At 35.8% G+C, this 23,753-nt stretch overlaps 1 protein-coding gene across 9 annotated transcripts in view; it reads right to left on the bottom strand.

The window, feature by feature from the left end:
* MCF2L (MCF.2 cell line derived transforming sequence like) overlaps window positions 1-23,753 on the bottom strand; it is a 404,366-nt gene that overhangs the window by 282,177 nt on the left and 98,436 nt on the right. Inside the window, exon 1 of one of the 9 annotated variants that reach the window (XM_074192074.1) lies at window positions 13,895-15,690. The exons of the other annotated variants lie outside the window; for them this stretch is intronic. The gene's annotated coding sequence lies outside the window, so the exon portion shown is untranslated. Of the gene's footprint in view, window positions 1-13,894; window positions 15,691-23,753 lie in introns of those variants that run through there. 9 annotated transcript variants of the gene reach the window in all.

The following is a 23,753-nucleotide window of genomic DNA, read 5'->3' as shown; positions in this document are numbered from 1 at the left end:
GGACTCAATACTTCCAAACCAAAAGAATGAAAAATTAAAAGAAAATGTGAAACATCTCACTGAAAAAAACAACTGAGGAGGAAAACAGATTAGGAAAGATAATTTAAAAATTATTGGAATACCTGAAAGTCATGACCAGGAAAAGAGCCTTGACATCATTTTCAAAGAATTACTACAGGAAATTTTCCCTGATACCCTAGAAGCAGAGGGCAAAATAGAAATGGAGAGAATCCACCGATCTCCCCGAGAAAGAGATCCAAAAAAACCAACCCCCAGGAATATTATATCTAAGTTTCAGAACTCCCAAGTCAAAGAGAAAAATAATACAAGCAGCCAGAAGGACACAGTTCAAATATCTTGGAGATGCAGTCAGGATCACACAGGACTTATCAGCAACTACATTAAAAGCTCATAGGGCTTGGAATATAATTATCCAGAAGGCAAAAGAGCTTAGAATGCAACTGAGAATCAACTACCCAGCAAAAATGAATGTCATCTTCCAGGGGGAAAAGATGGACTTTCAATGAACCTGGGGAATTTCAAATGTTCCTGTTGGAATGACCACAGCTGAACAGAAGGTTTGATCTTCAGATACAGGACTCAGGTGAAGTATGGAGATTGGATGAGAAGGGTAAAATATGAGGGACTTAATGATGATGAGCTACATGTATTCTTGTATAGCAAAATGACACTGATAATACTCATATGAACCTTCTCATTTAATAGAGCAGGTAGAAGGAGCTTTTATAGATGAAGCACAGGAGAAAGCTAAATTTAAAGATATGATATATTACAAAAATGGAGTCAATAGATAAAAGGGAAATGTAATGGGAGAAAGACAAAGGAGAGGATAATTAGGGTAAGATATTTCATATAATAAGATTTTTCTTTATTACAATGAGCTATTGCAATGATATGGAAGGGGGGGCGGTGAGGGAGAATTAGGGAATCTTTGCTCTCATCAGAGGTGGCTAGGAGAGGAAACAGCATATATACTCAATGGGGTATAGATATCTGTAGTAAGAAGGAGAGAAGGGGAACAGGGGGAAGGGGAAAATGTGAGTGTTGGAGGAGAAGACGGAGAAGATATAGCACATTTTCTTTTTTACTTCTTGCAAAGGCCTGGGATTGCATGGCCTGTCCAGGACCATAGGGCCAGGTGGATGCTGGGCCTAAGGGGTGGTAGTGGGGCTCAGGGCCTCTTGGCCCCAGGGCTGGGGATCTGTCTGCTGTGCCACTCAGCTACCCTACAGCAGAGTCAGTGAAAGGAGAGAGAAAATATAGTACATGGTAGTGGAGAAATATGAAAGGAGGGAGCTGTGATCAGTAATGGCAATGATGGAAAAATATGGAAGTAACTTTTGTGATGGACTTATCCTAAAGAATGTGATCCACACACGACAGAGTTGTTGGTGCTGGAACACAGACTGAAGCACATTTTTTATTATTATTTTCTGGGGGGTGTTGCATGGCAAATGGGACTGGGTGGCCTGTCTGGGGTTGCACAGCTGGGTGATTGTTGGGTGTCTGAGGCAGGATTTGGACCTGGGTGCTCTTGGCTCAAGTGATCTATCTGCCACCCAGCCTCCCCTACTATTATTATTATTACTATTTTATTTTATTTGGGGTGGCTTTCATGGGGTCACACAGCTGGGTGATTGTTAGGTATCTGGGCCAGATTTGGGCTCAGGTGCTCCTGGCTCCAGGGCCAGTGCTCCATCCACTGCACCACCTGGCCATACCTACAATTATTATTATTATTTTTTATTTTAATTTTAATTTTTCTCTCCCCTTTACATTATCACTTATGGGGGGGGTCTACATTTTCCTGGAGGGAGGGGGTATTATGTTTACTCTTAAACAAGAATATTTTAGTAATGTATAAAAAAATTATTTGCACAAAATAAGAATAAATAAATAAAGATAAGAATTCAGTATATAGAAGCTAATGATTCTGCAAAACACCAAAAAACAATGAAATAAAATCAAAAAAAGTGAAAAAAATAGCAGTGATAAATATCTCATAGAGAAAACAATTAAATTGGAAAATAGATCAAGAAGAGATAATTTAAGAACTATTAGACTACTAAAACCTATTATCAAAGAAGGAAGTAGACATAATTTTAAGAAATTATAAAATAAAACTGTTCCAATATCCTAGAATCTAATACCAGAGGGTAAAACAGGCATTAGGGGCAGCTAGGTGGAGCAGTGGATAGAACACCAACCCTGGAGCCCGGAGGACCTGAGTTCAAATCCAGTCTGAAACACTTAGTGATTACCTGGCTGTGTGACCTTGGGAAAGTAAGTTGCTTAACCCCATTGCCTTACAAACAAAAAACAAACAGACAGACATTAAAAGAATCCCTAATCACCACTTGAAAGATATCTTAAAATAAAAACTCCAGAAATATTATAGCTAAATTCTATAGCTCCCTTAAAATAAAAAGAAAAAAAATATTCTAAGCATCCAGAAAGAAACTATTCAAATACCATGGAGAAGAATCACACAAGATTTAGAAGCTGCCACATTAAAAAAAAGCAGAGAATTTGGAATATAATATTCCAGGAGACACAAGTCAAGATTAAAATCAAGGAAAACATATCCAGAAAAACTGAATATAATACTTCAAGGGCAAAAAAAAATGTTTTCAATGAAATAAAGTACTTTCAAGCATTACTGTTGGGAAGACCAGAACTGAATAGAAAATTTGACTTTCAAACATAAGATTCAAGATGTATAAAAAAGGTAAACATGAAAATAAATCATAAGAGACTAAAGGTCTCCTATCCATCTATGACTTTACCTTCCTGTATGGAAAAATGATTCATTTAGCTTTCTTTTTTTTAGCTTTTGCAAGGATATGGGGTTTTGTGACTTGCCCAAGGTCACACAGCTAGGTAATTATTAAGCGTCTGAGGCTGGATTTGAAGTTGAGTCTTCCTGACAACAGAACCAATGTTCTATCCACTGTGCCAACTATAGCTGCCCGATTCATATAACTTCTGAGACCTTTATCATCATTAAGGCAATCAGAAAACTACACAGAAAGATGTCAGAAAGAGTCAATTACATTAGTATAAACATGGATAGGTGAGAAGGATGCCCTGAGAAAAGGGGGAAGAGAGAGGAAGGAGAAGGACAACTTTCTCATATGAAAGAGGTGTGTGAGAAAGAACTTTTATAGTAGAGGGGAGAAATAGGGGGAAGGGCATTCATTGCTTGAACTCCCCTTATATCTAAATTGCTTTAGAGAATTTTTAAAAAAATTTTAAGTTCCAGATTCCCTCCCTCCAGACTACCTCCCCCACCTGAGACAGTGGGTAATTTGATATAGGTTAGACATGTGTGCTCATGGAAAACATATTTCTATATTAGGCATATTGTGAAAGAAGACTCCATCAGTTCTTTCTCTGGATGTGCATAGCATTTTTCATCATGTAATTGTCTTCAATCATTGTACTATTGAGAATAGCTAAGTCATTCACAGCTGATCAACATATAATATTACTGTTGCTGTGTACAATGTTCTGTTCTACTCAATTAAATTTGCAACAGTTCATGAAAGTCTTTTCAGGTTTTTCTGAAATATCCTGCTCACCATTTCTTATTGCACAATTGTATTTCCTTACAATCATATATCACATCTTGTTCCCCAATCAATGGGCACTCTTATAGGCTATTTCTTAAGTAATCTGGTAATATTAAAAAATGTATGCAGCCTAGAAACATTCCAAAGAATGACTTCTAACAATAATCAAGGCAATTCAAAAGAATTCAATCTAGGAGCTTTTAAGTTGATTCAAGAGGGGGAAAATGATATGCCTAGTTAAAAGCAAACAGAAAAAAAATACTTTTAAAAATTATTTCAAAGTTAATAAACTGAGGAAGTTTTGACAGCAAATGATTAGGATGGCATAACTGTATTTGAACCCTTTGCAATTGATATCTGGATTCCAAAAAAACAGAAGATTAACTATAACATTTGTTTCCTCTACTTAACTTCTAATGATGACCTTACAGTTGCTGAAGAGATGGTATGTGTACTTGGATTCTGTTTCATTTCTCTTTTCCCAGCACTAGCTTAGAGCCAGGCAAACAACAGACACTTAATAAATGCTTGCTAAATGAATGAATGAATGGCAAACGATCTAGCATCTTTGCCATTAAACCCAAAGGAGGCAAGAAATGTCAGGCATGAATGAAAAAATGACTAAACAATAAAAAAAGATTACTCAATTGTGTTCATCTTTTAATTTCACACCCAGATAATATTTATAAACAAAATAAATAACAAAAGAAAATGAATAAAAAGACATCTATTTTACAAGGACGGAATGATTTGTGGAGGGAGAAGTCGTTTGTCAGAGGAGATCATCTTGTTACACTTAGCTCCAAATGTCTTTCTTATGATGTTTAGAGTTAGTATGAGCCATATATAGTTAAGAAATGCTCAAAATTATTCTCTCATAAAAAATTATTTCTTCTAGAACAGAACTGTTCAACTTTAGGTTATCTTAGGGCTGAATTAAAATAAAATAATTATTCCAGGGCCACACCCAGAATAAAAAATACAGTACACTAATATAATAGTTAATTTGTTGTCTTACCTCAGTTAGGTTTAGCAAGTCCTATGAAAAGTCATGGTACTTTTAACTTCTTGGAAAGTGGGGGGGAATATGTGTTATCAATACAAAAGGCAAAGGCATGAAGCATGAAAGCAAACACAAAACAATAAAATGACAACACAACATTATAAAGGTAGGTGCACACTGACTAGGCTGAATCATACAGATGGAACACATCCCACAGTTTTATTGAAAATTTTGTATATGTTCCATCCATAATACTGCTTTAAAAAAGCAAAGAAAATTAATATCAATGAGATTATTTTAGTGATGGAATTAAAAATCTAATATGTAATTCTGCAAATTATTATTTGTTTTTGCTTGTGAAAATTAAAACCCACAGGCAGGCTGCATAAAATTGCAATATGGGCCATATTTTGGACAGCCCTGTTCTAGAATCAAGCAAAGTCTTCCTAATTTAATTTTCTTAAATACTTCCATTCAATTACACATTAATTCTATCATGAAACTAATTTGCAAAAACCAATATCAAGCTCTGTCAGAAAGATAATCCAGTGACTCACAAACGTTTTAGTCTCAGGACCCCTTCACAACTTAAAAATTATTAAGGACTACTAAAAGCTTTTCTCTGTGTTATATCTATTAAAATTTGGAATAGTAGAATGTTTTAATGTTATTATTGAAAGCAATTTTGATTTTAAGGACCCTCTCAATGATCTCCTAGTGTGCCTGGCCCATACTTTGAGAACCACTGTTCTATGTGAATAAGTATCCGAGGAAAATGTGATTACATAAAATTCCAAGGAACTGCCATTGAAGACAAATGTGGATGAACAGGTGTAAGTTTTAAGAGAGGAAGGAACACTTGAGAGTCAATGACCTGACCAGTCTCAGTTCTGCTAAGATGTTAGTATTAATTTACATGGCAGACTTTTGTTCTGAAGTCACACCTGTTTTGTTATGTCTAGTTAAGCAAAGGAAGTTCAATTATATCCCTCTCCCTCTACATTTTTTTAAGGGAGGATGTGTGTGTGCACATTTACATACACATGCATATACACGTATATGTATATATAAGCATATATAGCATCTTCATCATAAGCATATTATGAAAGATCAAAGACAAATATCCATAATTTATAGTTAGCATCAGGGACTATAGAAAATTCAGATTCACGTTGGAAAGGGAAGGTCTTCTCCAGTCTATCTATTTTACAGATAAGGGAACAAGAGGAAACTGTGGCCCAGAAACATGGTATCTTGCCCAAGTTCACAGAGCAACAAAGTTAGTCTGCTGACTCCCAGTTTGATGCATTCTGCAAAGAACTATAAAGAATACTCAGAAAAGGAGAGGTGGTTAACAGCTGAAGCATTGGGCCAGGGCCCAATGGAATAAGCAGGATCTAGAAAAAATTAAAGGAAGCACCCTCTGTTATTCCCACTCTTTCACTTATTTCTAATCAGTCCCTGTCTACTGGCTCATTTCCTGCCTACAAACATACCCATGTCTGTCCTATCCTGCGGAAAAAAACCCTCACTTGGTCCTTCCTTTCCCACTACCATTCCATATGTCTTCGGTCCTTTGTAGCTAAACTTTTTTTAACTTTTCTTTTTTTTAAGGTTTTTTTCAAGGTAATGGGGTTAAGTGGCTTGCTCAAGGCCACACAGCTAGGTAATTATTAAGTGTCTGAGGTTGGATTTGAACTCAGGTACTCCTGACTCCAGGGCAGGTGTTCTATCCACTGTGCCACCTAGTTGCCCCTAGCTAAACTTCTTGAAAGGCAAACAGGCACCTCCATTTTCTCTCCTTTTTCTTCTTAACTCCTTAAAGTCTGGCTTCCAATCTTATCCTGCTCTTTAACCATAGGTGGCCTCAGGGGTCCCTTCTCTCTTCTCCCTCTATATTACTTCACCTGGTGATCTTATCATCTCTTTCTGATGATTCTCCAATTTATCTTTCCTGCCCCAATCTCTCTTGCTGACTTCCAACCTTCCATCTCCGACTGCTTTTCAGACATGTCCAGTAGACACCTTAAACTCAAGTTCTTCAAAACAGAACTCATTATCTTCTCTCTTAAACTCACTCCTCCCACCTAATTTCTCTATTACTATAGAAGCAACACCATCATCCCAGTCCCTCAGGATCACAACCTAGAATCTTCCAAGATTCCTCACATGCCATATCCATGGTGTTGCCAAGATCTGCCAATTTCACCCTGGAAACATTCCTCAAATTTACCCCCTTCTGTACTCTGACACTGCCATCGCTTTAGTGCAGGTTCTCACCTCCTCTTGTCTGGATTATTGCAATAACCTGATGGTAAATCTACCTGCCTCGAGTGTCTCCCCACACCTATCCATCCTCCATTTGACCACTAAAGTGATTTCTCTAAATTATAGTAGATACTTGAGTATTTAATAAAAGCATATTGATTAAAGAAGGAAAAGTGCTAACTATAGACACTGAGAGAAAAGAAGACTTCAATGTAGAAACTGAAAAAAAGTTTTCTGAAAGTCAGATGGCAAAAGAAGGAAAAATTAAGTATCACTGCTTTTAAATGAGTTCCTAGATCTCTAAACAGCCCAATGAATCACAGCTAGGACTTCTCCAAATGATCTCTGACATTCCATGAATCAATTTCCCAGTTCCATTCCATTTATCTGTACCACGTAGGAACAAACTCTTTTACAATTTCTAAAACAAAGAACCATGTGTGGTTTTTTTTTATTTAAATATATTGGAAGGTTGTTTCCCTGATAGAATGTAAGGCCCTTGAGGGAGTAATCCAGTGGTTCACAAACATTTTGGTCTCAGGACCCCTTCAATTTTGCTTTTGTATTCCCTAAACCTGTGATTGGTGCAAAGTGAGCATCTAAATCAATTTCTTCTCCCCTGTTTAAGGCAGATAAGTCAGTATTGGGGAAGCAGTTGCTTGAGGAAATGATCTAGGTGGATAATTAATCCCTGAATTTTCTGATTATTTCTTAGACCAGTGCCTATCACAATGCTTTTCATACATTAGATTTTGGGGGAAAATTCATTTTTGACTTGAGAAGGATGTAATGTTTATCCTTTGCTTACCATAAGGGACAGAATACCCATACAGATTGAGAGTTTAGAGTCTAAGAGAAAATCCATTCTTTTCTTTTTTTCTTTTGGTGATGTCCTTAGAATTTAAATCAGTTTGAGCAGTGGATAAAGCACTGACCCTAGAATTAGGAGGACTTGAGTTCAAATTCAACCTGATACTTGATCCTAGCTGTATGACCCTGGTTAAGTCACTTACCCTGATTGGTGCGCACAAACAAACAATTCAATTCATTTGAATTTAAAAAGTATTGAGTGTCTGTTGGATGTAGGGTATACTGCTAGGTACTGGAGATTCAGAGTAGGAAGGTGATACATTAGATAAAGAACTGGGTCTGAAGTCAAGAAGACTCCTCTTCCTGACTTCAAATGTGGCACTATCTGTGTCTGAGCAAGTCATTTAACACTATTTGCCTCACTTTCCTCCTCTATAAAATGAACTGGAGAAGGAAATGTCAAATTACTGCAGTGTCTTTGATAAGGAAATAATTGGGGTCTCAAAGAGTCAGATCCAACTGAAACAACTGAACAAAAACAAAGTGAGAATCAATGGTAAAAATTGCCAAAGTTCACTTCCTTAGAAAAAACTAGCATCTACAAAGAATCAAAATATAGCAAGTCAATAGATGCCTACTAGAAAAGAAAAAAAAAACAACTTTGCAAGACTAAAGCAGTTTGATCAATGTCATGTCCAGACATGGTTCTGGAGTTAATATGCTTTATTATTATTATTATTTATTAAGAAGTAATGGAGACAAGAATTCAAATGACACATAGATTTTTAGATATAGCCAATGTGAGGATTCGTTTTGTTTGAGTATATAATTTTGTAACAAAGATTTTGTTTAATTTTTCTTGTTTTCAGCAGTAGGAATCAAGGAGTAGGAATAGGGCTTCTCACCAGTCCAGAGGAGAAGAAAACAGAAAGGTCAGAAAGAATCACAGAAAAGCTGAACAGCTTTGAAAGTTATATCTGGCTTTCATTATGTACTTAGAAGGGGGGAAAAAAACAAATATTACATAACATTCAGAGTATTGTGTATAATCTTCTCCTACCCTACAATGTATACGGAAATGCTCATTTAATATTTCACAAATTCAGGAAAAGAATAAAATTACTAAGACTTGAAACCAAAGTAATACAGTTAAGAAAAGAACAAGGTGATGATGAAGGAAGAAAATGGAAAACCAGAGTTAAACTTTAATTGCTATTAATTATTGCTTAGTATGAGAAAGATGACACACGATTTATAGCATTTGCATTTATTTAGATCTTGCTTGATAATCATTGTTTTGTTTATGCTGAGCAAACTGTGATCAATTAAATATTTGTGCTGTTATTTTAAGCTACTATTGAAAAAAGTACAAGTGACTAATTCCTTATAGTATTTCAACTCTTAGTTACTCAAGCCTGGGGAAAACCTGGCTGCAGCCAAAACCCAAGATCTATCATGTGGAAGAAATAAAAGAGGGTGCTGGGAGGGAAGGAATTTCATCATCTAGTTTACATCCTCCTTTAACACAAGAGGAAACTCAGGTCCAGAGAGAACTAGCTTTCAATCAGTTAATGCATATTTTATACGTGCAACTGTGTGTTTGTTAGGCACAGTGCTAAGCCCAGGGGAGGGATTCAAAAAGAGGCAAAAGGCAAACAACAGTCCCTTCCCTCAAGGATCTTACAGTCTAATGAAGGAGACAACATGAAAACAAATAGATTTGAAGGAGATATATGTACAAAATAAATAGGAAATAAAAGAGAGAGTACTGGAATTTAAGAGGAATTAGGGAAGGCTTCTTGTAAGAGGTGGCATCAAAAGACTAGTCCAAAATCATACCTTTAGTAAGTGGAAACTAAGGAATTCAAGATAAGATTCTTTGATTCTGATTCCAGTGTTCTGAATTGTACCACACTATTGCTGAAAAAGACCAAGGTCTCCTACTGTACCCTAGATCATCTCCAGTTGTCTTGACCTTTGTTTTGTTATTGGTCTCCAATGACTCTGGAGGAGAGAACACACATCCTCCTTCTGATGTCACTGGTCCTCTTTGAAAAAGATAGAAGATTAAAAACAGTTTCCAAATTCTTATTATCTCTACTGTCCTTGGATTGAAATGACCCTTCCCAGAAGAAAGTTAATAATATGGTAATAGAGCTATGTTTCAGAGCAAATTTATTATTGAATTTACTTTAAACCTGTAATCTTTAGAAACCACTCCCAGGAAGAGAGACATCCAGAGCTGGAGAAGTAGTTGTACAATTTCTATTGGCCTCAAGTATGTCTGTTATCTTAACTAATCTAAGAATAGAGACTCCAATTGAGAAACAGACAACAATTGAATCTGATATGAAGAATAATGCAGTAATGAAGCCAAGATTCAGACAGGCTTGAATTGACCAAAATTAGCTAGCTACCCTAAGTCTACATGCTATAGATGAAAGAAGTAACTAGATGCATCAAAAACCAAACTGATCAAAAGATCTCCCTAATAGAATTTCTTTATGGAAACCTGCAGAAGAGTGATCGATCAAGGTTAAGTGAGAGATCACTTTTCAAGATGCTACTGTTTGGAAACACCCCAAAAGATTGATTGGGTAGGTATGTCAGGAGGGGCCTTTATTGTTCTTTAGACCAGAGGATCTGCTTGAGCAATCCCATAGAGGGGCTAGTCTGAGAGTAGGAGAAGATTTAAGAGGTTCTTTTGAGACCAGATTGAGGAACACCTAGAAGAAAATTAGCCCCAACTGAAAACAAGCAAACTTCTTGGGGTGGAAAGTGAAGATACTTATATATGGGCAAATCCCAAGCAGTTTGACATGGGAAACAGAACCTGAATCACTCAGAGGCATCACACACAATCACTTACCTAACCTGGACTAACCAGGGAATGAGCATGCTAATTATGGCCACCTAGTTCTTTAAAGTGTGGAGTCATAACACAGCTCTCCTGGCACTGAATTTTCGAACACCCATGGATTTCTGCAGGGAACTGCAGTTATCTACCCTTACTGTCACAATGGAAAAAAAGGAGAACCACTTCAAGATTTGATCAATGAAGGTCAATATTACTTACCATAGATCAAAAAGTAAAATGATGAAAAGGGCATAAATTAAGAAACCTGTCACTTTACCTAATTGAGTAAAGTGGCCCAGGGATATTAATCTTTGATAGTGTTCAAGGTGCTTGTCTAAAGATGAAAGCTGCTTAATAAAGCCCTAAAATCCTTCAAGAGTACTTTGGGGACCAAAATAGAATCATTTCTTGCTAAAGTTTTGAATTGGTAGACTCTTTTATATCCAGGAATCAGGAAAAAGTAACCTTATAGAGACTGGACAGGGAATAGTGAATATAAAAGAGTGGTGTGAGTTGATGAACATGACTGAAGTATGACATTCCTAATTATCCTAATAAAGGATCACATATTTGGAATGAGAAGGAACTTCATACCATCTTATGTACACTCAGCATTTTAGGTAGGAAGGAAGTCAAGGGGATTAGCTTAAGCATTCTATATTTGGTATTGAGGGTCTAGGATTATTTACAATATGTATTATTATATCTATTTCTACAAGATTCACCTTTTAATATGTGTTTCCTTATAATATGTATTATAAGGGAATGCTCTTTTGGGGAGGAGGGATGATGAATGCCACTGTAAAGGAAATCATTATACTCTTCCTTGGGTAGGATGATTGGATTTAGGCAATCTGCAAAAATTCAGGGGAGTGGTGCCAACAAAATCCCAGCAGATGGCACTAACTGGTTAGGTAAAGTCCTGACTGGGAAGAAAACAAAGCAGAGGTACTAGGAATGCCCATAACTGGGAATGAGCCTTTCATTTCTGACATTAAGTTGTAGTACCACAAATTACTTACAACTCAGAATAAATGTGATTTTTAGATTACCCATGTTTGAGAATTATCCCAAAGCAATGCTTCCTCTATTTACATGGAAATAAACAAGTCGAAAATAATTGGACTAGCAGGAGGAATTTCCTCTTCCCTTCTCCTCTCCTACTAATTATATTATTATATCCAGGTAGAAGGACAGGATATATACATTTTCTATTAAGGGTGTACATTGATCTAAGAAGCTCTAGTCTAATAAGTAAGGCCAGTGGGAACCATTAATCAAATCAATCAATCAAAGGAAAGGACCACACTATTTCCTGAACAGTCTTACCTAAATAGAGAATGGTAGAAAAACAGATTCCAGGAATTAGTAAATAAAGGACACTTAATAGCTCACAGGTAGATAACAAGATAATTCAATGATAGGCTGCTTCAGCCAGAGATGCTGAAAAAAATATGAGCAGGAAGAAAGGAGAATTAAAAAAAAAAAGTATGAAGTGAATGATAATTGAATTTTTACATGAGACTGCTTTACTTTAGCAGCTAATCCCTCATCCTCCCCCAAATCCCCAATCTGCTAAAAGAAACTTATCTTCATATTAAGTCAGGAGCCATCTGATAATTGCCAAAAGCGGATGAGAAAAGCAATGTTGTGTCTCAGAAAGCTTGGGTTATAAATTAGTGAAACCTCACTCAGGAACCATTACCTCAACAAATGGGCAATCACTGTGATACCATCCCAAGAAAATCCCAAGTAATGATTTGTTGATCTGCTGATCAACATAAAGGTTTATTTTCTTTTCCAGAGGCATGCATATAGGCTGAGATAGAGAACCTCAAGAGAATTTCCAAACCAGAGAACCATTATGTGCTTTGGGAGACTCATGTTGGGACAAATGGCACTATTAAAAGGAACTTAGAAACTTCTGAGGTTTATAAAGTCCCAGAGTGAGAAACAGAAGACCTTAAGGGCACAGGTGGAATTTAGCAACTAAAGTAGAATTAGTGGCAACTAGGTAACACAATGGATAGCAAACCAGGTTTGGAATCAGTAAACCTTTTCTTGAGTTCAAATCTGGCCTCAGATACTTCCTAGCTGTGTTACCTGGAACAAGTCACTTAACTCTTGCTTGCCTCAGCTCTTCATTTGTAAAATGGGCTAGAGAGGGAAATGGCAAACTATCCCAGGATCTTTGGCAAGAAAAACACCAAATGGGGTCATGAAAAAATAGAACATAACTAAAAAAATGACTAAACAACAACAAAAAGAAAAATGAACTCCATGGTAGTTGGTTCCTTTCTCATTGGAAACAAAATAGAGACTAACTTTTCAAGGTTGGGGAAGAGAAAATTGCTGGTAAGATATGACTAAGGATGGCCTCTCAATTTCCTTCTGGAAGTCATAAAATGAAGGAATTTTCGCCTGTCTGCTTGAACAAAATGGCTCTAGGGAAGCAGTCTCAGATAAAGCTATCTATGAGTGGATCATAAGAACAGAAGAATGGATTTTATGTGTAACCTTAAATACATCACATAGTTAATGTGGTAAATATTAATATTTTAAAATAACTATACATGAAGTTATAATGACTTCTTCTGAATTTACAGGAATAAAAAATTAACTCTTACATAGTTTAGTTATAAATAAATCACACATATTTACATGTATAATATATTCTTATATAATTATAGTTTAGAGTTTCTGTTTTTATATGTGATTTAATATTTTTTTGTTTTCATACAAATTAATTCTTAAAGGAATTAAAAACTTTCCCCTCAAAGGAAAGAGCACCTTTCAAATCACAATACAGACACACACACAAACACACAAACATTAAACATTGTTTCCAAGAAAGGAAAAATATACCCCCAAAAAAAGTCATTCTTGAATTTAGCCTATATTCCTACATGCACTGAGAAAGTGTGAGGAATGAATATCACCTCACCACACACAAAGTTTTTTTTTAAAAAGATGTTATCATATAACACCGTGTCCAAGAAATTCTCAATGAGGATTCAAGATTGCAAGATCTAGAAATGACACAACAACTGCTCAGCACAAGAACTGAAGACAAAATTTCAAGAAAAACTACCCTCTTAAAAAATCTAGAGGAAGAACACACCACATTTCACAGATAATTTCTGAGGAAAGAAACTTGAAGAGGGAAAAAAGTCATTTAGAAAAGCAAATTGGATACAAATTATCTGGATTTCATAAGAGCCTTTCAAAAATTAAAAATCAAATACATTACTTCAAATGGGAATTTCAGCTACAAATTATAAAATACTTAGATATTAATAGTTTTTCCAATATGTAAATAAGATCACAATCAGGTTATGAAGGGTCTCCATCTGATTGGCTTACCATTAATTCAAGATGTGTTGCTACTGGATACCGCACAGGGAGATCTGGCCAAGTCAGTTCAGGCATCTAGGTGACCTTGTAGATAGAGCACTGGCCCTGGAATCAGGAGGCCTGAGTTCAAATGTGACCCCAGTTACATATTAGCTGTGACCCTAAGCAAGTCACTCAAGCCCTTTTACTCAGTTTCTGATCTATAAAATGAGCTAGAGAAGGAAATACCAAACCACTCCAGCATCTTTGCCAAGAAAACCTCAAATGGGTCATGGAAAGCCATACAAGATTAGAAAAGACTAAACAACAATAAAGCTTTCTGACTTCAAACCTGCTGCTTTATCCACTTCCCCACTAAGCTGCTCTGTAGAGAATACAAGCCAGGACCTTGTGCAAAGGGAAACCATCCCCACCAGGACAAACTGGTGAGAAATAAAGAGAAAAGAAATAAAGGAGCAGCTAACTTGGGAAATCCCTCTTCACTCAAAGAACATCACTAATTATATTGGGAGGTTTAAATATAAACAATTCAAGAAATGTACATATTTATGATTTTGAAAAGTTTGCATGAATAAACCAATAGAAATCTTTGAAAAATTAGGAATCAGATAACAGGGTTTTAAAGTAGAAATAAGAAATCTGGATTTAATGATCCCAGGTCCAACACTTTACTATATGCATGTGATATTGCCCAGGTCAGTTCAACTCAACCTCATCTGTGAAAGTGCAGAAAATGATTATGTGGGGTTGTTGTGAGGGAAGGGTGTTTCCTTAATTGAAAAAATAAAATAAAATTTAAATTTTTTTAAAAAATTAGTCACATTCAAAGTAACCTCAGACAGTGTAAAATATTTGGGAGTCTATTTGCCAAGAGAGCCTCAGAATCTTTTTCAAAAAAATTATAAAACACTTCTCACACAAATTAAATCAGATTTTAATAACTGGGCAAACATCTACTGCTCATGGATAGGTAGAGCTAATATAAAAAAATGACAATTCTACCAAAACTAAACTGTTTAGTGCCCTACCAATCAAAATTCCAAAAAATTACTTGAATGAGTTAGAAAAAATTGCAAGTAAATTCATATGGAGAAATAAAAAGTCGAAAATTGACAGGAGCTTAATTAAAAAAAAATGCAAACGAAGGTGGCTTAGCACTCCCCGATCTAAAATTATATTATAAAGCATCAGTCATCAAAACTGTTTGGTATTGGCTAAGAAATAGAGTGGTGGACCAGTGGAATAGACTAGGTGTAAAAGCAGGAGAGGATTATAGTAAGCTGCTGTTTGATAAACCCAAAGAGTCAGGGCACCAGGATAAAAACTCCCTCTTTGATAAAAACTGCTGGGATAATTGGAAGTTAGTATGGAAGAAACTTAGATTATACCAACACCTCATACCCTTTACCAAGATAAGATCCAAATGGTTACAGGACACAGACATAAAACACAATACTATAAGCAAATTAGAAGATTAAGGACTAGTCTACCTGTCAGATCTATGGAAAGGGGAACAGTTTATGACTAAGGAAGAGTTGGAGAACATCACTAAAAACCAATTAGATGATTTTGATTACACTAAATTAAAAAGCTTTTGCACAGATAAAACCAATGTAATCAAGATCAAAAGAAAAGTAGTAAATTGGGAAACAATCTTTACAACTAATGATTCTGACAAAGGACTCATTTCTAAAATATATAGAGAACTGAGTCATATTTTTAAAACAAAAAGCCATTCCCCAATTGACAAATGGTCAAAAGATATGCAAAGGCAATTTACAGATGAGGAGATCAAAGCAATCCATAGCCATATGAAAAAAAAGCTCTAAATCATTAATTATTAGAGAAATGCAAATTAAAGCTTCACTGAGGTACCACCTCACACCTCTCAGATTGGCCAGTATGACCAGGAAGTATAATGATCATTGTTGGAAGGGATGTGGGAAATCTGGGACACTAGTACACTGTTGGTGGAGCTGTGAACTCATCCAACCCTTCTGGAGAGCTATTTGAAACTATGCCCAAAGGGCAACAAAAATGTGCATACCCTTTGACCCAGCAATACCACTACTGGGTCTATACCCTGAAGAGATGAGGGAAAAGGGTAAAAACATTACTTGTACAAAAATATTTATAGCAGCCCTGTTTGTGGTGGCAAAGAATTGGAAATCAAGTAAATGTCCTTCAATTGGGGAATGGTTTAGCAAACTGTGGAATATGTATGTCATGGAACACTATTGTTCTATTAGAAACCAGGAGGGAGGGGATTTCAGGGAAACCAGGAGGGATTTGCATGAACTGATGCTGAGTGAGATGAGCAGAACCAGAAAAACACTGTACACCCTAACAGCAACATGGGAGTGATGTTCAACCTTGAAGGACTTGCTCATTCCATCAGCGCAACAATCGGGAACAATTTTGGGCTGTCTGCAAAGGAGAGTACCATCTGTATCCAGATAAGGAGCTGTGGAGTTTGAACAAAGTACAATGACTATTCCCTTTAATTCGGAAAAAAAAACCCAGATGTCTTATTGTTTGATCTGGTTACCTCTGAGAATTCTGTTCTCTTTAAGGATATGATTTCTCTCTCATCACACCCAATTTGGATCAAGGTACAACACGGAAACAAAGTAAAGACTGACACTGACGGAGTGCTATCTGTGGGGTGGGGGTTGGGGGAGGGAAGCAAGATTGGGGGAAAATTGTAAAACTCAAATAATATCTTTAGTAAAAATTGAAAAAAAATAAAAACTAGTCACAGCCAACTTCCAATGACCGACCCCATTTGCCATTTCCTTGTCAAAGATCTGACTCTGTTTCTTCTTACTTCTTAAATCTTGCATATGTCACTTAACCTCTTTGGTCTTAGTTTTCTTTCTTTTTAAAAAAATTTATTTTTATTGAAGATATTATGAGTTTTACAATTTTCCCCCAAATCTCATGCCCCCCCTCCACGGAAAGCAATCTGTCAGTCTTTAATTTGTTTCCATGTTGTACCTTGATCCAAATTGAGTGTGATGAGAGAGAAATCATATCCTTAAAGAAGAGAAGTCTAAGAGGTAACAAGATCAGACAATAAGATATCTGTTTTTTTCTAAATTAAAGGGAATAGTCCTTGCACTTTGTTCAAACTCCACATCTCCTTATCTGGATACAGATGGCACTCTCCTTTGCAGACAGCCCAAAATTGTTCCCGATTATTGCGCTGATGGAATGAGCAAGTCCTTCAAGGTTGATCATCACCCCTATGTTGCTGTTAGGGTGTACAGTGTTTTTCTGGTTCTGCTCATCTCACTCAGCATCAGTTCATGCAAATCCCTCCAGGCTTCCCTGAAATCCCATCCCTCCTGGTTTCTAATAGAACAATAGTGTTCCATGACACACATACACCACAGTTTGCTAAGCCATTCCTCAATTGAAGGACATTTACTTGATTTCCAATTCTTTGCCACCACAAACAGGGCTGCTATAAATATTTTTGTACAAGTAATGTTTTTTACCCTTTTCCCTCATCTCTTCAGGGTATAGACCCAGTAGTGGTATTGCTGGGTCAAAGGGTATGCACATTTTTGTTGCCCTTTGGGCATAGTTTCAAATAGCTCTCCAGAAAGGTTGGATGAGTTCACAGCTCCACCAACAGTGTAATAGTGTCCCAGATTTCCTACAACCCCTCCAACAATGATCATTATACTTCCTGGTCATATTGGTCAATCTGAGAGGTGTGAGGTGGTACCTCAGAGAAGCTTTAATTTGCATTTCTCTAATAATTAATGATTTAAAGCATTTTTTTCATATGGCTATGGATTGCTTTGATCTCCTCATCTGTAAATTGCCTTTGCATATCCTTTGACCATTTGTCAGGGGAATGGAGTTTTGTTTTAAAAATATGACTCAGTTCTCTGTATATTTTAGAAATGATTCCTTTGTCAGAATCATTAGTTATAAAGATTGTTTCCCAATGTACTACATTTCTTTTGATCTTGGTTATATTGGTTTTATCTGTGCAAAAGCTTTTTTAATTTAATGTAATCGAAATCATCTAATTGGTTTTTGGTGATGTTCTCCAACTCTTCTTTAGTCATAAACTGCTCCCCTTTCCATAGATCTGACAGGTAAACTAATCCTTGATCTAATTCGCTTATAGTATTTTGTTTTTTTATTTCTAAGTCCTGTAACCATTTGGATCTTATCTTGGTAAAGAGTGTGAGGTGTTGGTCTAATCTAAGTTTCTTCCATACTGACTTCCAGTTATGTTTGGACCAACATTTTGTACCTCTTAGTGTAATGAGATTTACCCCATTCAGTCCCCTCCCTCCTCCTGTCTCTTTCCTGCCCCCCTTTTTAAGGAGGTAGTGTTTTTCAGATCATTCTATCTGAGTCATAGAAAATTCTGAGTGTCACTTCTAGCTAAGTACATTCTATCTAATAGAGTTAAAATTCTTGAGAGTTATTAGAGTCTTTCTCTCAAGTGGGATTAAAGTCAGTTACATCCCATTAGATAGCAGTCTCATGGATAGATCATGAATGTCCATCATTTCTGGCTAGATATATTCTCTCTGTTAGAGTTACAGTTCTCAAGATTTATAAGAAATCTTTTTCCCCATGCTGGGATATAGCCAGTTTCATCTTACTGGATAGCAGGTTTTTTTCCTTTTACCACCCCCCCCTTTTTTTTTACCTTTTCATGTGTCTCTTGAACCTCCTGTTTGATGTCCAAATTTTCTATTTAGCTCTGGTCTTTTCATTAGGAATTTTTGGAATTCTTCCATTTTGTTAATGGATAGAATAGTGGATTTGGGATCATGGTAGAATGAACAGAACAGTGGACTTGGAATAATGAAGATTTTCGTTCATTATACAGCATGACTATGGTCAGATCACTTAACCTATTTTGTTCTTAGTTCCTTCATCTGACAAGTAAATATTGGAATGAATAGAGCACTAGATTTGGAGTCAAGAAGACTTGCATTTCAAGCTTGCCTCAAACCCTTACTACTTGTATGACTCTGTATAAATTATCTGATATGTCTCACCCTTTCTCATTTGCAAATTGTAGTACCCTTCTCCCAATGTTGTAGTGAAGAACAAATGAGATGATACTCATAAAGTGTTTTACAAACTTTAAGAGCTATATAAATGCTAGCTATTATTATCATCAATAAATGGGGATAATGATACATTACCTATTAAATGGGTTGTGAAGCTCGAATGCAACAATATGTGTTAAGAGCTTTGTAAACTTTGATGCACTAAATAAATATCAGTTAATAATCATGTAAATTACTTAGTTCAAGAACAAAGAATAGGATGCATTAGTTCTAGCAAAATTATTCCTGTAAAAAGAAAATTGCCCTAGACAAAACAATAACAAAATTTACTTGGATGAGGGAAAAATTTCTAGAAGCTCAAGGGAAATAATAAAAACAAGTAAGAACAAAGGAGACAATAGCACTTCCAATCTCAAATTATGCTATAAAGCAATCATCAAAAATCTTTGTGGCATTTGACCCTGGTTAAAAATAGAAGAGAATTAGAAAAAAAGGGATCATTAACTCATTTGTTCCATAAACCCCCCTCCCAAAAAACCTGAAGATATAACTCCTACTGGAAAAAATATAATTCCTGGGAAAACTGGAAAAGAGGTTTGGCAGAAGTTATGTTTGGACCAACATTTGAACCACAATAAGATCAATGTAGATAATTGACCAAATTAAATCTCACATGATAAAAACAAAAGAGAACTATATCAGGCACCTTTTTTCATAGATATGACTGGGGGGAGAGGAGGAAGAATTTTTTGGTCAGCAAGGCTAGAGATAATGATAACAGCCAAAATAGAGAATTTTGATTATAAGAAAGATACTGCAGCAACATATACACTAAGAACAACAAAAAACCCCTAAACTGAACTCTGTAATTATAAATTCCAAATTTGGCATCAAATAAGCAATATGAGAATATGCCTTTCCTCCCTTTGCAGAGGTAGAAGACTATAGAGGCAGCATATCACACATGCATTCACATTCAATTGATATGTTGGTTAACTTTACTGAATTGCTTTTTAATCCTGACTTCCAAAATTCTTGTTATAAGAACTGGGTTCCTTATAAGAGTAAGAGTAGGGGTATATTAGAAAATGAGGCTGCTAAAAAATAAAATGTCAATAAAAAAACTTTTTTGAAGAAAACTTATCGAAGTTTCATGAAAAATATTTGCAAAACAGCCACCTGTCTTGAAACAATGTTTCCATGTGAGACAACTAAGGAAAAATAAATAATATGACATAAAACATCAGTGAGCCAGCATGCTGAAAATCATTCAGGTGGTGTGACTCACTACTAACTCATTTAATTCCCTAGAGTCTCATAACAGGTAATGCTCTGCTTATTTCCTACCCTTTGTTACATTCCTGTAGTAGGTCAGCTTGGTTAAAAGCTTTCAGACCCTCTGACATAAATGATTTTCCATAATCATCACCACACAGAGCATGAATAAATCAAAAGGCAACTTTCATTCTTTGCCACTTAAGGTTGGGTGAAGAAAAGAAAAGGGGCAGCTGGGGGGGGGGGGTGCAGTGGCTAGAGCACTAGCCCTGGAGTCAGGAGGACCTGAGTTCAAATGCAGCTTCAGATACTTAATAATTACCTAGCTGTGTGGCCTTGGGCAAGTCACTTAACCCCATTGCCTTGAAAAAAAAAGGATTTTCATAGAGTGTAGAGATGAAAGAAAAGTAAAGATTATCTGGCCCATTAACCTTATTTTAAAGATGAGAAAATGGAGGCCCAGAGAAGGGAATGATTTGCCCAGGATCATACAGGTAAAGTTGTATTTGAACTTAGATCTCAGAATTCCAAATCCATGGGTCTTTCTGTTTATAAAAGAAGACATTACATAGCTCAATCCACCTTAGAATAGATGAATTATTCCCAGTCCTACGGATTCCCAAGAAACTCAGGCAGATATGAGGTGAGAGCTAATCTAGAAAGATACATTCCTAAAAAGTTATAGAAAGAAAAAAAAATTCATAAATAAAATTTTCATTATGTTTGGGAATTCAATACAGTTATCCCTTTCTCATTGTGATTTTCCCCATCACAGTGTCAATCTATCATAGGTTGGCATAAGAAATTAAATGGGAATTTTCAGGGAGTTTTGCAGAAGCTGTAGATGACACAGAAATGTTTAGAAAATTCAGAAATGCTGAAATATCTGCATAGTATATAATATCAACATATTTTATCTTTTAAAATCCTAATAATTCAGACTTCTTCTCTGGTACAAAGGGAGGGCCAAAAAGTTTTATAGAGATTTTCCAAATTATTGGGATGTCACTCCCCTAACCCTCATGATGTAGAAGGGATAAGTTTATTTAGGAAAGTCCCAAAGATGATAGCTATATAGATGAAAATGTGGATAGCATACACAGTCTAAATCCAAATATGGTTTTGGACACTTACTGGTTGTGTAACCCTGTTTGCCTCAGTTTCCTCCACTATAAAATTGGGATAATGATCACATCTAACTCTCAGGGTTATTGTAAGGATCCAATGAGATAATATTTGTAAAGCACTGATATACAGTAGTGCTTAATAAAGAAATACTTGTGTCGTTTTCTTTGCTGCCAGTGGTAGAACCCTTTGGTAATACAACTACAGATGGTTTGGGCTTTGGACACAATGAATTCCCACATATCTTGTCTTAAATCTGATAATTATATGAAAAAATTCTGATGGTGTGCAGAATATATCTTGACTACAAGTATGCTATTATAGTGTTTACCTGTCCTAATATTAATGAATGCTTTTGAATGATCAGGAAACAGCCCTGAAAAATGAAGTATTCATGGATCTCTATGAGACCATGGTTTTGAGAAGAGCAAATAATGAACAGCAAATAAAGTTGACCTTTTCAGTTTAAAAGTATGTTTTGCTGTAGCTTCTAAAAGAATTGAATGAACACACCCCAGTTGTACAATGAGAAATTTAACCCTTCCAGGTCCCTAAACAAACTCTCAAATTTAGGTCAAATTTCTACCATGACTATTTATTACCACTACCACTACCACTACTAATATTACTACTAGTCCTTTGGAATGGAAGAAGACTACACCAATCAACCTAGTGATTGGTGGTGCCAGTTGCAGTTATGTTTATTATAGTGAGGGGTATGATTTGCAAGGCATTCTTCTCACTTGTCTTTACCAGAATTGTTCCACCCCATGATCTGATTAATAGGAAACAGAACTTTTAGAGATGGTCTGGCTGCTGCAGGAGTCTCTTGGTTTTAAATTGATAAAAGAGTATAAGGAAGAACTCTATTTCTTATTGTAGATTCCAATGCCTTCCTTCTTTAATGATTTTTCTATTTATCCTATGTATAGATTTCTTTGTAAATACTTGTATCTCCCCCTTTAGATTTTGAGCTCCTTGAGGGTAGGGGCTGGCTTTTTACTCTTTTTGTATCCCTGTGCTTAGCACATAGGTGCTTAATAAATGTTAATTGATTTAGTGATTGTTATCTCACCAGGAGTGAAGCAAATTATAACAAAATTCTTAAAGAATTCATAGAATCTATGAGACTTTTATGAGAAAGCCCTAGATTTCCATTCCCCATAATTCATTAATTGATGATACCCATTGTTGGATATTTAATTCCAAATCAATCACTCTTGACCTAACTATTTTTTTCATTTTTGTGGAACAAATAAATGATTGGAAGCCAATGATTAGAACAAGGAAGAAAATAAAGATTCTAAGAAATGGAAAATGGCTTGGAAGCCTAATATAGAAGTTCAACATCTCTTTTCCAGTCCCAGTTGCCAGGAAAATTATCTCATTAAGGCTACTAATAAAGAGATTTGATTTATGATTCACAGTCCAACTAGAAGTCATTCTAAGGATGCCACACTGACCAAAACTGCAATTCCATAGGACCGTTTGAAAGGAAGTTCATATCACCTTACCAAAATAAGTCGCACTTCTCCTGAATATGTCAATAGTTATTAGCTAAGCAAAACTCAAAGGCCCCAATATGTCCACAAACAATATTTTATTTTAAAATAATAAATAAAAATAAATGTTATAATGTATTTAATATACATATACAATTAAATATGATAAATATAATAAAAAATTATTTTAAACATATTATAAATCATTCATTGAAACTATGAGGCTTATTTCACCCTTTCAACTAAGGCTATTTTCTTTTCTCCCATTTTATCCACCTTCACCAACATATATTTGGTAAGAAACTGAGCTTTCTGGAGAAAAAAGGAGGGTAGAGGCATAAGCCAAAATCTCAGTTTGTTATTTAGCTATTTTAGTCATATCATCTTACTCAGGTGGGGTTTTCTTGGCAAAGATCCTGGAATGATTTTGCTATGTCCTTCTTTAACTTATTTTACAGATGAGGAACTGAGGCAGATAGGGTTAAGCAACTTGCTTAGCATCACCCAGCTAGTAAATGTCTGAGGCCAGATTTTAAATCAAGTCTTCCTCACTGCAGGTCTTTTGTTCTATCCGCTGTGCCACCTAGCTGCCCCTATTCTTCAACTTCACTGGGGGTGGGGTGAGATATGATATTTCTAATCCTTCTCAGATACATCAGATATCTCTTAGATTAAATGAAATGATCTGACTTTACTTTTTAATTTTTAAGCTAACTTCTCCCAAACAGTCTACAGTGTTACGATGCTATAAAAATACCTACTTTCAGAATGCATCTACTCCATCATTCCCCAAGAACAAAAAAAAATACATTTATCCATATTTGTATAGATTTTTACTTTGGAATATATACAAAAGAGTATATATTCTAAGATAGGCACTCCAGGCAACTGGCTACACAATTATGGCATTTTCAAAAA

The sequence above is a fragment of the Macrotis lagotis genome, chromosome 6 (genome assembly GCF_037893015.1).
Source record: "Macrotis lagotis isolate mMagLag1 chromosome 6, bilby.v1.9.chrom.fasta, whole genome shotgun sequence".
In the NCBI taxonomy this organism is placed as follows: domain Eukaryota; kingdom Metazoa; phylum Chordata; class Mammalia; order Peramelemorphia; family Peramelidae; genus Macrotis; species Macrotis lagotis.
The sequence above is the reverse complement of the archived record's forward strand: the minus strand, read 5'-3'. Positions and strand labels throughout refer to the sequence as shown.